Consider the following 16,425-nt stretch of genomic DNA (forward strand, 5'->3'; position numbering starts at 1 on the left):
GATGATGGGCTTTGCATTTTCACATGCTTTCTAGTTGTTTATGTTGTTCAAAGATATTCTGCTTTGCCGGGCAACACAGGGTTCCTCCTCCCACCCCTCCCTCAGCCCACTCCTCCCTCAGCCCATCGTACCGATACAATCGATCACTTAACTGCGCTTTTCGCTTCGCTTCGCGCTGGGTAAATATGAACCAGAAAACGAACACGTACTTTAGCAGAACTTCACCTCTGAATTCACCTTGAACACACATGCATAGAGAGGAGTGAGTAATGTTTTTACTCTTCCTGTCTGGCATTCAAACAACAATAAAAAATCATTCAAAAGAGGAAATTTATTGTTTTTAAGGACATCATAAAGGACACAAACAACAGGCACAAAGAACTAATGTTACATGTTAAATAAGATGGTGTAAAAACGCTGCATCAACGGCGGTAAACTTATAAATTTTTCTTTTGTACGACCTTTAAAATCTTCATTTTATTCCAATTTAATTATAAACTTGAACACTGAAGAACACAAATCGCCTTTTTGGAACTTTCAAAACCCTTCCATTTAGCAGTACTTGGACAACATATTATGGCATTTTACGTCATCACGACCAATCAAATTTGCCGCTTGCAGACCCCGCACATCTTGTTTCTCAAGACTCCACGGAGTACGGTGTTCTATGAACTCTCTCGTGTATATTATATAAATATGTAATTTTTTGATGTACCGTACTCTTTACAGAGTGTTGGTGTTGCGGAAGCAGTTTCTTGGCAAGGGTTATACCGGGTGGTTTGCCATTGCCTTCCCCGTTTTGTTTGCCCATGCTATATCCTTTTAAATGCCGAGTGCCAAGCACATGTCATTTCATAACATTGGATTGACTCGGATTTGAACCACAGACCTCCCAGACTTAGAGCTGACCCTCTAACCATTATGCCACCACCAGGTCTAGCTGCTGTGAAATTAGTAAGAAATATTTATTTCCTTCGTGCAAATTGTTATACATGTCTATTATGTAGTAGTCAGCCATATACCATGTATGTTAATGTAAACTAGTGTTGATTGCTTGTGGTTGTAAGAGTTAAATGCTTTATCAAATGTAATGTTGCACAATTGGTAGAGATGTGTTAGCAAGTGAATTGTTTCAAGAGGAGAATTGCAGAACTTGTTCATACTTTGCAATGTGTTCGTTGAGAAGGGAAATGCGGAGATAATTTTGCAAATGCAATAATTTTTTGCTGTTTGTTTTCAATACTTTGATAAATCCTGAAAGAAGCAGTCTTTGTACTTTCACAATTTGCAAAAACGGTAAGATCTGACAAATATCTGAATTTGAATGCACATCATGGTATTGAAGAATATATTTGACATTTCTCAAAGGATCAAAATTGGTTTCCTGTCATCAATTTGCAAAACTGGCAGTAGGTGGCAAAGTCTTTTTTTTTCATTTTTTATTTTATACGTCTCATTTTATTTATGAAATCATCAACAATCGAACAAGAAAACGTCACATTGTGCAGAGCACGGTACCTGCAAAATACACCTCCCCAAAATAAAAAGTTACCACGGATACATCAAATTGTCCATTTCATTTAGATTAAAATTGACGATCTTAATCAAAGCTCAGATCAATTGGATTAAAATTGATGATTTTTCAGATGAAACTTAATGATATTAGAAGTTTGACCTTGAGCTAACCTTTGACCTTTTGACCCCAAAATAGTTGGTTTTCCAATTCCGTGATTTAGATTGCAATTTCTCTTTAATCTTCAGGTTAATCAGATGAAAATTGACGATTGTTCAGAAGAAAATTGATGATTTTTAGAAGTATGACCTTAAGTTGACCATTGACCTTTTGACCTGAAAATAGTTTGTTTCCCAATTCAATGAGGCACTATGCAATTGCTGCTTCATTTTCAAGTCAAACGTTTGAAAATTGATGATTTTGGAAGTTTGACTTTGAGTTGACCTTTTGAAGTCAAAAATAGCTCGTTTCCCAATTTAGTGACTCGATATGCAAATTCTGTTTAGTTGTCAAGTCAATAGGATGAAAAATGATAATTTTAGAAATTCGACCTCCAGATGACCTTTGACCTCAAAATCATTAGGCTTCTTCTTTATGACCAGCTCTTACATCTGGTGATGTTTCGTGAAGATCTGTTAAAATGTTGACCTGTAGGCGATTAACAGACAAACAGACAGACAGAATAATGCACAGGACCAACCAATATACTTGAAAAATCTTAGATTTTGCAAGTAAAAGAACCTTTGAAGGAGATTATTTTGTATCATCCATGCAGGGACAACTTAATTTTACAACTGTTCTGCCTCATTTTCTTCTTTTTTCAGATCCAGCACAAGGCTGCGGGGGGCATCATTGGTTGAGGGCATTGCTGTGTAGTGGGTTTCAATCCCTAACCCCGGGATAAGCACCTTGTCGAACTCGGACAGTGTACAAGAGGTTTATTATAGATAAGAATACATGCATGGAAGATGTTGGGGTATAAGCCAGTAACACCATACGTAACATCACATTGACATCATGATCCTCCACAGCCGGCCCCAACATCTCAGCGAGCCACAACCTGTAGTCGGCTTAATATACTTTCCTTAAGGATCAAGGAAATCAAAACAACATCCTTTGTTCATCCATTCCCAAAGACAGACTGTCGCCCCAAAGAGAAACTATCCAAAGTTTACCGGTCAGGATAAGCCTCATTTAGAAAGAATGTTTCGCCAAGGCCAAACATGGGATATTGTCAACAGTTTTACAAAGTCCGACAACCAGCCGCCAGGGAAATAGGTCAGTGTCTTTAGCCTGGAACACTGCTGCCCCCATCAGGATAGGGACTTGATTAAATCCCCTACAGCTGTGCCATTTTGCAATGCCAATGCTCGCTGTGGATGAGGGTAGGGATTTGGAATTTGGCCAGGGTGCTGGTGATAACTCACCTACCCTTCTCAAAGGACACCGTGGGATCTTTAATGTCCACCAACTAATGTCGACACACATATTGATGAATCACCATGTCTGTGAAACATCGGGATGACCGTTTATAGCTGGGTTGGGATTCAAACCCAGGCTAGACAGCTTTGAGGTGAGCGTGCGTACCTCTCGGCCATTCTGCTCATCTAAAACAAGTCGATAATATCCTTGAAATGTTGTTGCTCTTGTGCCCTCGAGCTCGAAGTTGCTGAGTCCAGAAATCCCAGTGGTGTTGAACCACCACACTCACAATGGTCACAAGCTCACACCTGACAACACAACGGTCAAGCTCATTGGGACTGAGAATATGGTGATGCCTGCCTGAGATTATTACCTGTGTCACCGAAGGTGGATGGAGGTCATGTTTTCACCCCTATCTGTTTGTCTGTGAGCAAGATATCTCAAAAAGTTATGGACGGATTCGGACGAAACTTGGTGGACAGGTTGGTTGTGTGACAATAATGAAATTATTTGATTTTGGTGAAGATCCGAATCCACATCTGACCTATCAGTGGGATACAAAACGTAAACTGTTCATCCTCGTGGACGTATGCTCTCTATCGAGTGCCCTTCTAGTTGCTCTCAGGTGACAAGCGTTTCATGAGAACTCTCTACTACATAAGAGGGATGTCTGTCTGTGTGTTGCCATTTTTCTCAGAGATGGCTGAACGGATCTTCGTCAAACTTTCAGAGATTCATCAGTGAGTGCCTGGGAGTGTTTTTGGCAATATATATATATATATATATATTAAAAGATCGTTTTTTTGGAGTTAAAAAAAATAATCGCTCGATAGTGCCTGAGCCTTTTAAAATTAATGACAGTTATATAGAAGTACACATTCGCATAAATAAATACAAAACAATCACCAGACATTTGAACACGAAAAAATCAAACAATTCCGGAAGTGTACGAAGTTAGTAGTACGGCTTCTTCTTCTTCCTGATCGGCATCACACCTCTCAGAAACGTGATGAATGCCACATTCAGCTACCAGCATATATATGAACCCCCTTCCTCTCCTGCCTCCCCCCTCCCCTCCCCTTCCCCCTACCCTCCCCTACCCCCTCCTTCACCCTTCCCCCCCTCTTGCCCCCTCCTTCCCTCCCCCGCCCCTCCCCTTTACCGCCTCCACCCCCTCTCCTCCCCCTCCCCCGCCTGGCAACGCCGGGTACTTCTGCTAGTACCTCATAAAGTACCGGTAATTGCAAAAGTTTCAGAGTGAAGGACCCTTCTGAGAACTGTTTTCATTGTCAATATTCAGTAATAAGTTAACTTTCATTTTGAATCATTGTCCTTTTGCTTCCCTCCAAACTTTGTATTCCGATGAGGTCTGATTAAGCCACTGTGAGCCGACATTGCGCAAGACACTGTGACGTGCGGACACACTGAAGGGACAACACAAGAAAGATGAACATCGCGATATATTGAGCAGACGCGACAGGGAAGATATTGCCAGAAGCTGCCGTTATAAGGAGTGATGGGATTATCTTTCCCGGGATCTTTGTGTTGCTTCTTCTCTCCTGGGGACGTTTTCTGGCCTCGTGCATTGAGCTCCTTACTTCGGGCGGCATCAGAAGAGAGAAGGTAACATCGTTATAATGACTATCATTTCTATAATCGATGGTAAGCAGATGTTTTAGTAAGTTAAAAAAATTTTTTGCCAAAAGTGTCTCATTACTTCGAGCTTTGAGAAATCTAATCAAAATGGATTTTCAGAGGTTTCAAATGTTTCATTGACTGTGTAACATCGTCAATATTAAAATGCTTGAGTTACCTGGGGATTACAAGGAGGGCAGTTTGGGTTTGAAGAATGAGTGGGAATCTCTCCAGAAAAAAGGGAACTAAATATTAAACGAGAACGGCACTCAGTAGAGAGCAAACCTCCGTCTGGTTGGCCTTATCACTCAATGGTGAAGAATCACTTAAATAATTAAATAATTCTCATATCCGAATCCATATTCAGATCTTCACCCAAATCGAAGCAATTCTTCCTCGTCACACACACAATCTGTTCAACAAGTTTCGTTCAAATCCGTTCACAACTTTTTGAGATATCCTGCTATGTATCGTTTTTGGCCCTATCTCCCAATGGTGAAGAATCACTTAAAAATTAAATAACTCTCATATCCGAATCCATATTCAGATCTTCACCAAAATTGAATCGATAGGTTCTTGTCACCTACCCAATTCATCCATCAAATGTCGTCCGAATCCGTCCACAACTTTTTGAGATTTCCTGCTATGTATCATTTTTGGCCCGATCTCCCAATTAGTGTAGCAGCATAGCAAACCTGTTGTGCATTTTGTGATACAAGCACCAAATTTGGCACAAATGTACATTAATATGTTGCGAACATTTTCAGATATTGGGCCACTTGAAATTCCGTAATTTTTTTTTTCAAATTTTTTCAAATTTCGTAATTTCAAATTTTTCGGGTGACACCGTCACAATTTCGGTCTTCGAGGCCGGCCGATATAGTGGGGCGGCTTAGCCCAAATATTCAAAAGAATTGTGCATTTTGTGATACAAGCACCAAATTTGGCACAAATGTACATTAATATGTTGCGAACATTGTGTGGTCAGCAATGAAGACGAGAGTCTGAATTACATGTATGCAAAAGACCTTGTGAACCAGTGAAGCAAATACACGGGTAAGCATGAATTAAATCTAGGGCATGATGTAATTTCCATGATGTTTACCTCTACACTCAATGGTGGAAGGAGGTAATGTTTTGATCCCAGCTTGTCTGTATGTCTGTTTGTCTGTTAGTCCACAAAATTCCAGACAAAGCTTGTAGTAGTGGTAGTTGTAGTGGTAGTGGTGATAACAGAAATTGTTATATAGAACTGAACTTATATTATTATTATATGCAGAAAATAACTTCATTTCTATATGCCCTGCAGTGGACAGGTTAATTGGTTTATGCACTGAAGGGGTCACCCTGGTGTGCACTGCTGTGTTCTGCCTCACTGAGTTGTTCAGGTATGATGTACTCAGCACAAGCTTCCGGTCGGCCCGGAGGTGGGGGTGCGGGGCCTGTCACGGAACGTCAAAACAAACGGCCTGCCGGGGCCGCCCAAAAGTCGGGCGTGAGGGGCGCGTCCACTAATGGAACGCCTCTCGCTTCCCAGATCGAGGGCCACGTGGTCAGGAGAACCTCGTCCCTTCCGGTCACACTTTGCCTATCGGCCGGCCTCGAAGACCGAAATTGTGACGGTGTCACCCGAAAAATTTGAAATTACGAAATTTGAAAAAATTTGAAATAAAAAATTACGGAATTTCAAGTGGCCCAATATCTGAAAATGTTCGCAACATATTAATGTACATTTGTGCCAAATTTGGTGCTTGTATCACAAAATGCACAATTCTTTTGAATATTTGGGCTAAGCCGCCCCACTAAATGATGAAGAATCACTTAACAATTCTAGTAGCCGGATCCGAATCCGGATCTTCATCAAAATCGAATCATTTCGTCCTTGTCACATACGCTACATCTCTGCCAAATTTCGTCGGAATCTGTGCAAAACAATTTGAGATATCTTGTTCACAAACGGACACAGACCGACAGGTGTGAAACCACAATCTCTACCAACTTTGGTGACGGAGGTAATGAGTGAGTAGGTAGTAGGTAGCATGCCGCAGGTTGTGCATGAGGTATCAAAATGTTTGTATCAGTGGATGTTGAGATGTATTTGTAATTATTTTCCACGAAATGCTTTTCCTGAAGGATACGTTTTTAAAATGTAGCGATGTCCATGAGGTTTAACAACCAGGTGTGCCCATCATTGCTGATGGGTTTAATCAATAGACACCATGTTGTACTTCACAAACATATTGCATGTCTATTTGTGAACCTCAATGAGGCGTGAAACAAAAATGAAACACGTCAAAAATCGATCTTTTAAAACACGTTGCTGTTGTTTTTGCTGCTGTCGCGTTAACTGTGGTTGTTGTTACCCTGCGCTCGCGAAGCGAAAACAGGGTTAGGCATTCGGGTGCGTACGTGCGTAGGTGTGCATTTTTTTAATTCATTTTGTCGGCAACCGTTGGTCCCATTGACACGAAATTTTACCATAGGAGCACCTTCACCTGTAGAACATTTTAATGATAATTATGACGTCATAGGTCACGTGGTATGGACGCCATCTTGGAAAAAAGTTACACCTCTATATCTCCCAAACCGCTCAATGGCAAAAAATGAAACCTGGCTCATTGCCAAGTACTCCCCTTGGGGAATAACATATGTTAATGATGATGTCATCTGTGCCTTCGTTATGACGTCATAATTCGACAATTACAATGCTTCATCCGATCACTGAATATTTTCTCTGCAAATGTTGGTCTGATGGACCCGACATTTTCACCAGAGGAGTGCCTCCTTCTTTAGAATATTTTCATGATAATTATGACATCATAGGTCACGTGGTTCGGCCGCCATCTTGGAAAAACCGAAAAACGTTGCACCTCTATATCTCCGAAAACGCTGAATAGAAAAAATTGAGACATGGCTCATTGTAAAGAACTCTCCATGTGGAATAAAATATGTTAATGATGATGTCATAGGTGCCTCCATTATGACGTCACAATTCGACAAGTACAAAACTTCATCCAATCAAGATGAAATTTCTTGAGCGCCATGTCGGCATAAACTTGTGGAGAAAAATAATAATGGTGACGTCATCGGTCACATGGTTCGGCCGCCATCTTGGAAAAACCGAAAACATTTGCACCTCTATATCTCCGAAAGTGCTGAATAGAAAACATTGAGACATGGCTCATTGTAAAGAACTCTCCATGGGGAATAAAATATGTTAATGATGATGTCATAGGTGCCTCCATTATGACGTCATAATTCGACAAGTGCAAAACTTCATTCAATCAAGATGAAGTTTCTTGAGCATAATGTGGGAATAAATTAGTTTATAAAAAAAAAAATGACGTCATCTGTCACGTGGTTCGGCCGCCATATTTGTTGTAACACAAAAGCCTTAAAAACCACTGAAAATGCATCCTGGTGAGGGTTTGCAATCTCCGATTGCTCTTTTACTTGTTTTCTATTGCTTTGAGAAGTATTACGATATATGATTTTGTGTGCTCCTTCTGTGTAACTTAACACATTTTTCCATTGGTTCGAGAAGTATTATATTACCATACCATGTGTCCATAAAGTCCTTGTGCCACTTTAACTTTTATAACTTTTGATGTACAAATGAGAGAAACAAACTAACTATAAGTTCATAACCGCCATCTTTAATACATCGCTTAATCCGAATTTCCAATTTGTTGAAAACATTCTTCATTTGCTGCTAAGTAATGTTATGAATTGCATTTGTGATTGTGACCCAAAGTTCATCCAAATAATGTAGCTTTGATGAGTGAACAATAGTCTTATGTAGCCCCATGAAATGTCGTCCGATGGGGACAGGTCAGGTGAACGAGGTGCCCAAGTAATACTCGACTTTCAAAATGACATAATCAACCCAGAATTCTCAGTGCACACGCATAGAAACGGTGGTATTTGGAGCACCATAAAGTATATCGTGTGTGCAAGATAAGGATTTTTTTTTTTTTTTTTTTTTTTTTTTTTGTATACAAGATCGAGGCTCGTGAAAGAGCGAACATTAATCACACAGAAAGACAAACCGACACATAAAACATATAACATAGGGAGCGGTAGACAAGATGGGGAGAGAGGGGGAAGGACACAAACACAACATTTGAGAGCAGGGACCGAGAGACATGGAGACATCGAGAGATCTGAGAGAGGGCGAGGTCTTTGGGGGGGGGGGCATGGGAAGGGGGCGGTGGGAGAGGTATAAAACATATGGACACTGCCAGGACTTCCAGGAAAGAAGTTGGAATTTCAAACAAGGTGGATCTGGGGTGAATTAGCGGGGGTAGAGAAAAGATCAAGGTTTTGGATGGGGAAGATAAGAGATGGTGGTGAACAGCTGTTTTAAAGACCTGGAGGGAGGAGTGGGATTGAAGGGAGTGAGGTAGTTTGTTCCAGAGGCGGGAGAAAAGAGGAATGAAAGAGTGAAGGTGAGCGGAGAGCCGAGATTTCGGCAGTTTAACCATCAGAGGGTTGCTGGCAGATCTTGTGCGACCTGTAGGAATATTTGGGGGACAGAGCACAGAGAGAGCTGGGGGTGCAAGGCCGGAGAGGAGTCGGTAGAAGACAGAAAGACCACCTACCTGCCTGCGGTGAGTGAGTGAAAGGCCCTCAGAGATAGCTTCATCGCGGGAGATTCCAATAATTCTGAAAGCTTTGGTTTCAACAGCGTGAAGCCGAGCTAGGTGTGAGGCAGGAGCACCGGCCCATAGGGGAGAACAGTATTCCATTGAGCTGCGGATGAAAGCCTTGTATGTGGTGAGGAGCTCAGGTGTGCCGAGGAAGGACTTCGCACGACGGAGGATGCCCAGTCGGCGACTGGCTTTGGAGGCCAGCTTGGAAATGTGGTTTTCCCAAGAAAGATCATGGCAGATAGTGAGACCCAAAATCTTGAGCGACAGAACTTCTTGGAGAGGATTGTTGAGAAAGTAGATGGGAGGGTTGTCCAGTCGATCTTTTCGGAGAGACATAGTAAGAGTGTGAGATTTGAGATTGTTAGATAAGATGGCTCACAAACCCTCTAAAATAAACCCAAAATACTTGTAAAAGTAGCTGAGAGAAAGGGTTGTGCCTCTACACAACAAAAGACGCGGGAAACTTTATAAGCTCGCTGAATGGGCAGCTGCAGCAGCGTCATGATCTGGAGTTTGCAGTACGGGCAGGTCTGAGTGGCTGGGTGTGTGCGGATTTTGAACCTTGCGGGACTGCGTCCTGTCAATGTGGCAGGCTACGTTATTTATTTAATGGACGTCTATAGTTGGAAAGACGATGCTGTGCATCATTACCAAGTAATGGTAACCAATTCTTCGGCAAAGGACATCTTCTTGATGTGAAAATACACAAAATTTGTGCCAGCTATTATTTATGTGGGAGCGAGATGTACCAGGTAGACTTCCTTAATGAAGACACCGTATCTGGTTTGGATGCTTCTGAACTTCTGAACACTAATGGAAAGGACACAGCTGGGTCTTGTGAATGTACAAGGTAAGTTTAAAATGATAATATTTACTATTAATCATGTTGCGAGGAGGATGGGAACTATAAAGATTGTTTGAAAAATCCGGAGGTTTGGCGCTACTGAAGCAGTCTTACACACCACCATCGAATAACACTAATAACTAACTAACACTAACACTAACAACACTCTAATAAGATGGCGGTGAGTCTCAGTTTAGGAGATGGAAGCTTTATTGATCTTGATCACCATAGAACACAGCGTCACATCAGCATCATACATTGCCATATCAGAATCCTCTTCTTCACGCTGATATGGCACCCTGTCACATGCCACACCCACTTCCCACTTATATATATACTAGGGCATGCCCGTACTATATCTATATCTAAAATTATATCCCCCCCTCTATTTACATGAAATGGTTTGGTCCATGAAATGTTTTGGTCCATTCGCAACGCCAAAGCGAACGGCGAACGCTTTACATGAAATGGTTTGGTGCATGAAATGTTTTGGTCCATTCGCAACGCCAAAGCGAACGGCGAACGGCTTGCGAGTACAGTGACAATCCCCCCGGGGTTTTTATTAGTTTTAAAACATAGTTTAACGCCAACATAGCGCCAACATAGTTTGCAAACGTGAAATAAATGAATACGCTCTCAAATGTGCCATCCGAGGCAGAGTGTGTCCGCCACGTTCGGCACACGCGATAGCTCGCTGCTCTCTGATTGGTTGAATCGTTTTTTGGACATAGCTCGGTAAGTAATTGTCCGATTAATATGAAACCTTGAAAAGGCACATCCTCGGGTCCCCAGCAATATACCTGGCAAGTTTAAAGTATATCGGACCCGTGGTTGTCGAGAAACAGCGGTCACAGACAAACAAACGTACAAACAAACACACAGAGATTACTGGAATTATAGATAGATATACAGTATATATATATATATATATGTATATATATATATATATATATATATATATATATATATATATATATATATATATATATATATATATATATATATATATATATATATATATATATATATATATATATATATCTTATATCTATCTATAATTCCAGTAATCTGTGTGTGTGTGTGTGTGTGTGTGTGTGTGTGTGTATGTGTGTGTGTGTGTGTGTGTGTGTGTGTGTGTGTGTGTTTGTCTGTGACCGCTGTTTCTCGACAACCACGGGTCCGATATACTTTAAACTTGCCAGGTATATTGCTGGGGACCCGAGGATGTGCCTTTTCAAGGTTTCATATTAATCGGACAAGTAGTTACCGAGCTATGGCGATTTCTTTACCAAACTCCGCAAGCCGTTCGCTTTGGACCAAACCATTTCATGTAAATAGAGGGGGGGGATTGTCACCGTACTCGCAAGCCGTTCGCTTTGGACCAAACCATTTCATGTAAATAGAGGGGGGGGATTGTCACCGTACTCGCAAGCCGTTCGCTTTGGCTTTGCGAATGAACCAAACCATTTCATGAACCAAACCATTTCATGTAAATAGAGGGGGGGGGGGATTGTCACCGTACTCGCACCCACGTACCCACGTACCCACGTACGGGCATTGCACCCACGTACGGGCATGCCCTAGTATATATATATATATATATATATATATATATATATATATCTCTATATCTCTATATATATGGGAGTGTACACTTGGTCAGCACGTCGCTGCATCCTTAGACTACTCCTCAACACCACCCCGACACACACCACTGTGTGTGCAACAGAATGAGGTGTTTTTTTTTTACGGCGGCCGGAGTGCAAAGCCTGCCACCAACCTCCTTGAGAGAGGAGCCAGTACCCTGGTACTCATTTCGCCGACCTCGGAAGCATGACAGGCTGAGTCAATCCCACCTGGTATTAATTCAACAGGTGAACGGGATTCAAACTCAGGACCTTAGTATCCCAAGCCCACCACCCTAACCATTAGGCCAACACCAAGTAGATAGAACACATCTAAGCATTGCAAAACTGGAGGTTTTTAAAAGTATTATGAAGGCGATTTGTGTTCTACAGCGTTCAAGTTTATAAATAATTTTAAATAAAGGTTTAAAGGCATATAAATAAATTAATTCTGGGTTTTACCACTATTTTACACAGTAACACTTTACATCACCCTATGACGTAAAATTAGTTATTCGTGCCTATTTTATGTGTCCTTTAGAGTTTAGATCATTCCTGTTTGGAATGATTTCTTATTTTATTTGACTGCATGGCAGACAGACAGAATAAAAAAGTGATCTCACGCCTCTCTGCGCATGTTCCAATCAGGACTAATTCAGAGTACTGTTGAACGGCAGGTTTGTCTTCCGCATCATGTTTCAATTTGTGTTCAAAATACAACTTTGAAGTTAAATAAGTTGTCCCTCGATCAGAAACTGACAAGACAGACAGAAGGATGGACGGACATACGGGATGGACATTACCCAATTGCTTAACCCCGCTTTTCGCTTCGCGTGTGCAGACTAACAGCATTATCAGTAACAAAACCAGGGCCCAATTGCTAGAAGCCCGGATAAGCACTATCCTGTGGATAAATCACCTATCCTGCGGATACATTTTATCCACAGAATAAATGAGTGATTTTTCCTTGTTACTTCAGCCTACCTCCTCTGGCCCGGATAACACCTTATTCGTGGTTAGTGACACCTACGTAGGTTTGTCCAATTCAAAATGGCAGACGATCCAGCTTTGTTCGACATCTGTCGGATGAGCATTAAAAGGAAATTTATCCTGACACTACATGCAATGCAATGCATTGTGGGATACTACATGTCAATCAAACCTGTAACCACGCCTTATCTAACCCTTAACCATGCCTTTTCCAGCCCTTATCCAGAGGATAACTATCCCACCCTTTTTCAGCCTTTGACCACACGTGGATTATCCATCAGCTAGTTATCCATGGGATAAAAAATTTAAACACAGAATAGCTTTTATGTAGGGGTTAAATAATCCGAGCGACCGGAACTGTGATAAACAATTATTGATTTGCGTCCCGCTTTCACAGAGTATTCATTGTAACCCAGATCGAATATTCATGGTAACCCAGATCGAATATTCATGGTAACCCGAGATCTCGCGAGATCACGGCGAGGTCACGTCTTTTCGAAGCTGCTCCATGCGCTCACGCTTTCGAAGCTAAGTGATATTTCTCAATTGTGTTTTTGTCGAGACTGTATCTATCTTTCGGTGTATGTACCTACAGCGTATCTTTTGGAAAATTTTCGGTGCTAATTTTTCGTTCATGTATACACAATCGTCGGTTAATGGTATCGAGTATTCTGCGGCCTAGTACTCGTAGGCTTAGACTACCGTACCGTCTCAGACCTTGTGGTTTGTTTTTCTCTCAGCGATTCGTCGAATGCGCTGAAATTATTTTCGTTCTCTGTTTCGTACCAGTCGTTCACCCCGTACCTCCTTGTTTAATATCTACTCACAAAAAAAAAAAAAAAAAAACCAAAAAAAATATTTCCTTCCCAGGTCTTATTCGTTTATTTGTTGTTCTTTTTGTTCGTTCGTTCTTCGTTCGCGATCACGCGGTTAGAAATGTATAATCTCTCCCCTGAACAACTATTTTCTCTCATATATTATAACACCCTTTTCTTCTTTTCCTACAAAAGGATGCTTTCGTCTTGCTCACCAAATCTATTCATTCCAAAATATATATATAATACCATCTCTTACAGTTCCTCCTTTCTACATTCCATAAACTATCCAGAACTCCATCCCTCCTCCAGTGTCCTCAAACGTATTTTTGACTCGAAGGTCTCAAACTCATTTTGCAAAAAATGTTCGTTTCCCATGAATCGTACACTTTTCAAAATCCAATCTCACCCCTCCCCTCCAAATCCTCCCCATCACCCATCCCTTTCAAATCTCCCCCCTTGCCCCTTCCCTCCCCTCCCTCCTAAACTCCCCCCACACCCCTCCCCTCCGAGACTCTCCCTCGCTCCTCCCCTCCTAGACTCCCCTCTCACCCCTCCTCCTCAAAGCATCCTCCCTGCTTCTTCCTCCTTCCAACTTTCACCTTCATCTCCCCAAACCTCCTGCCTTGCTCTTCCCCCTCCTCAAATAACACCTCACTGTGCCTCACCCAATCTCCATCAAACCTTTTGTCTGCCCCATTCTTCCCTTTCTCCAAGCTATTCTGAAATCTCTGACACACCTTCAACAGCTCTCCCTACCTCTTCCTCCTCTTCCACATCTTACCCTACCCCTCCCCCCCCCCTGTTCTGGACCCGATGCTCCCCCTTCCTCTTCATTAACGGTATGGACCTCAAACATCCGGGGCCTTCGCTCAAACTTGACTGACCTCTCCATACAGGTTGCTTCTGACAAACCAGATGTGATCTGCTTAACAGAAACTTTCCTCCTTCATGATGTCTCTGATGCCTTGGTATCTCTCCCAGGTTACTCCCTCCTCCGGTATGATAGACCTGAGCCTCGTCCTGGAGGTGGGGTTGCTATCTTTATAAAAAACTCTCTTCCTCACTCGCCCTCCACTGCCCTCTCTCCACCTCACCCCCAGGAATACCTTTGGCTACGGCTTCCCCTTCGCTCCCACCTTTTGTTCATATGTGTGTTGTACCGTCCACCAATCAGCGATGACTCCATCTACATCTCACTGTCTGATAATATGGACCAACTTCTATCTACCCATCCCAACTCTCTCTTCCTCATATGTGGTGATTTCAATTGTCACCATGCCAGTTGGCTGGGTGTGGGTACCTCTCTCACCAGCCATGGCTCTTCAGCAAAGGACTTCTGCGACTCACTGGGACTGACACAATCTGTCAATTTCCCGACCCGGATCTCAGTCAACGGAGCATCTTCTCTTCTGGATTTGGTTATGACAAACTTCCCTGAAAATGTCTGCTCCTCTTCTTCTGCTCCAATCGGCTCATCTGATCATGTGCTTGTCAAAGTGGACATCTCTCTGACCATTCTCAGAGAGCCTCCTCAGCGTCGACGAGTCTGGCATTTCACTCAGGCCAACTGGCACGGTCTTCAAGCAGCCATCAATCATCTGGACTGGTCTCCCATCTCTACCGCCTCTGACATCAACTCATCCTGGGAATTCTTTCAAAGTAAATTGCTCTCTCTCATGCACAGATTTATACCATCTCGTCTTCAGTTGTCATACCCTTCCTCCCGTCCATGGTACACGGAATCTTGTGGTGAGGCTGTTGCCCTGAAACAACTTGCTTTCGTCTCCTGGAAAGCAAATCCAACGGAAGGAAATCTCATTTCCTTTCACAAAGCCCGAAACAAGTGTGTGTCCACCCTCAGGAGAGCCAGGAAACAATATCTCACCATTCTCAAGACCGAACTCTCTTATCTGTCTCCCTCTTCCAAATCCTGGTGGCGTCTGGTCAAATCTGTTTCTGGTGTTTGTTCCCCCTCCATCCCCTCCCTCACCTCAAACGGCTTAACGGCTGACTCCGCACGTGAAAAAGCTGAATGCCTCAACTCTGTGTTTGCCTCTAAATCTTGTGTCCCAAACCCATCCCTCTCTGTACCCACCGTACCCAGTCGTACCCAGCTGCTCCTGGACTCTGTGTCCTTTCCTCCTGACAAGGTGGAAAAGTTTCTGTCAACCCTCGACTCTGATTCTGCAACTGGTCCTGACGGCATCAGCCCACGGGTCCTAAAATCATGTTCTTCTGCTCTTTCACTCCCTCTTTCTGTTCTCTTCACCCTCTCTTTTGCTCAAGGTCATCTGCCATCTGCTTGGAAATCAGCCAACATCACCGCTTTGCACAAAAAAGGTGCAAAAACAGATCCCAGCAACTACAGACCAATCAGCCTTCTCCCAATTATCAGCAAAGTCATGGAATCCATCATTGCTTCAGATATGAAATCTTTCCTCTTCTCCAATGGCTTGATCTCTGATCATCAATTTGGTTTCAGACCTGGTCACTCTACTCTGGACATGCTGCTTCTGCTTTCTCAACAATGGATGGAGGTCCTCAACGCCAAACAGGAAATTAGAGCTGTCTCCCTTGACATTTCACGTGCCTTCGATACGGTCTGGCACCCTGCTCTGCTCTCCAAACTCTCCTCCTTTGGTATCCATGGAAATCTCCACGCATGGCTGGCAGACTTCCTCTCTGGTCGTAGTCAACGTGTGGCCCTGAATGGGTTTCTCTCATCTCCTCTTCCTGTTCAGGCTGGAGTTCCCCAAGGTAGTGTTCTGGGCCCTGTGCTTTTTCTGGTCTTCATCAATGATCTCTCTGACTCTCTTGAAAATCCTCTCTATCTCTTTGCTGACGACTCTACTCTCTGTCGCTCCATTCCTCATCCCTCAGATCGGCAGTCTGCAGCCTCCTCACTCTCTGCAGACCTGGACAAAAT

General features: G+C 42.7%; 1 protein-coding gene across 1 annotated transcript in view; it reads left to right on the forward strand.

Moving 5' to 3' along the window:
* The first annotated feature begins 4,404 nt into the window (after positions 1-4,404).
* LOC137424820 (interleukin-6 receptor subunit beta) overlaps positions 4,405-16,425 on the forward strand; it is a 133,027-nt gene continuing 121,006 nt past the window's right edge. Inside the window, exon 1 of the mRNA XM_078774367.1 lies at positions 4,405-4,558. The gene's annotated coding sequence lies outside the window, so the exon portion shown is untranslated. The remainder of the gene's footprint in view (positions 4,559-16,425) is intronic.

Source organism: Myxine glutinosa, chromosome 1, assembly GCF_964187855.1.
Source record: "Myxine glutinosa chromosome 1, kmMyxGlut1.1, whole genome shotgun sequence".
In the NCBI taxonomy this organism is placed as follows: Eukaryota; Metazoa; Chordata; class Myxini; order Myxiniformes; family Myxinidae; genus Myxine; species Myxine glutinosa.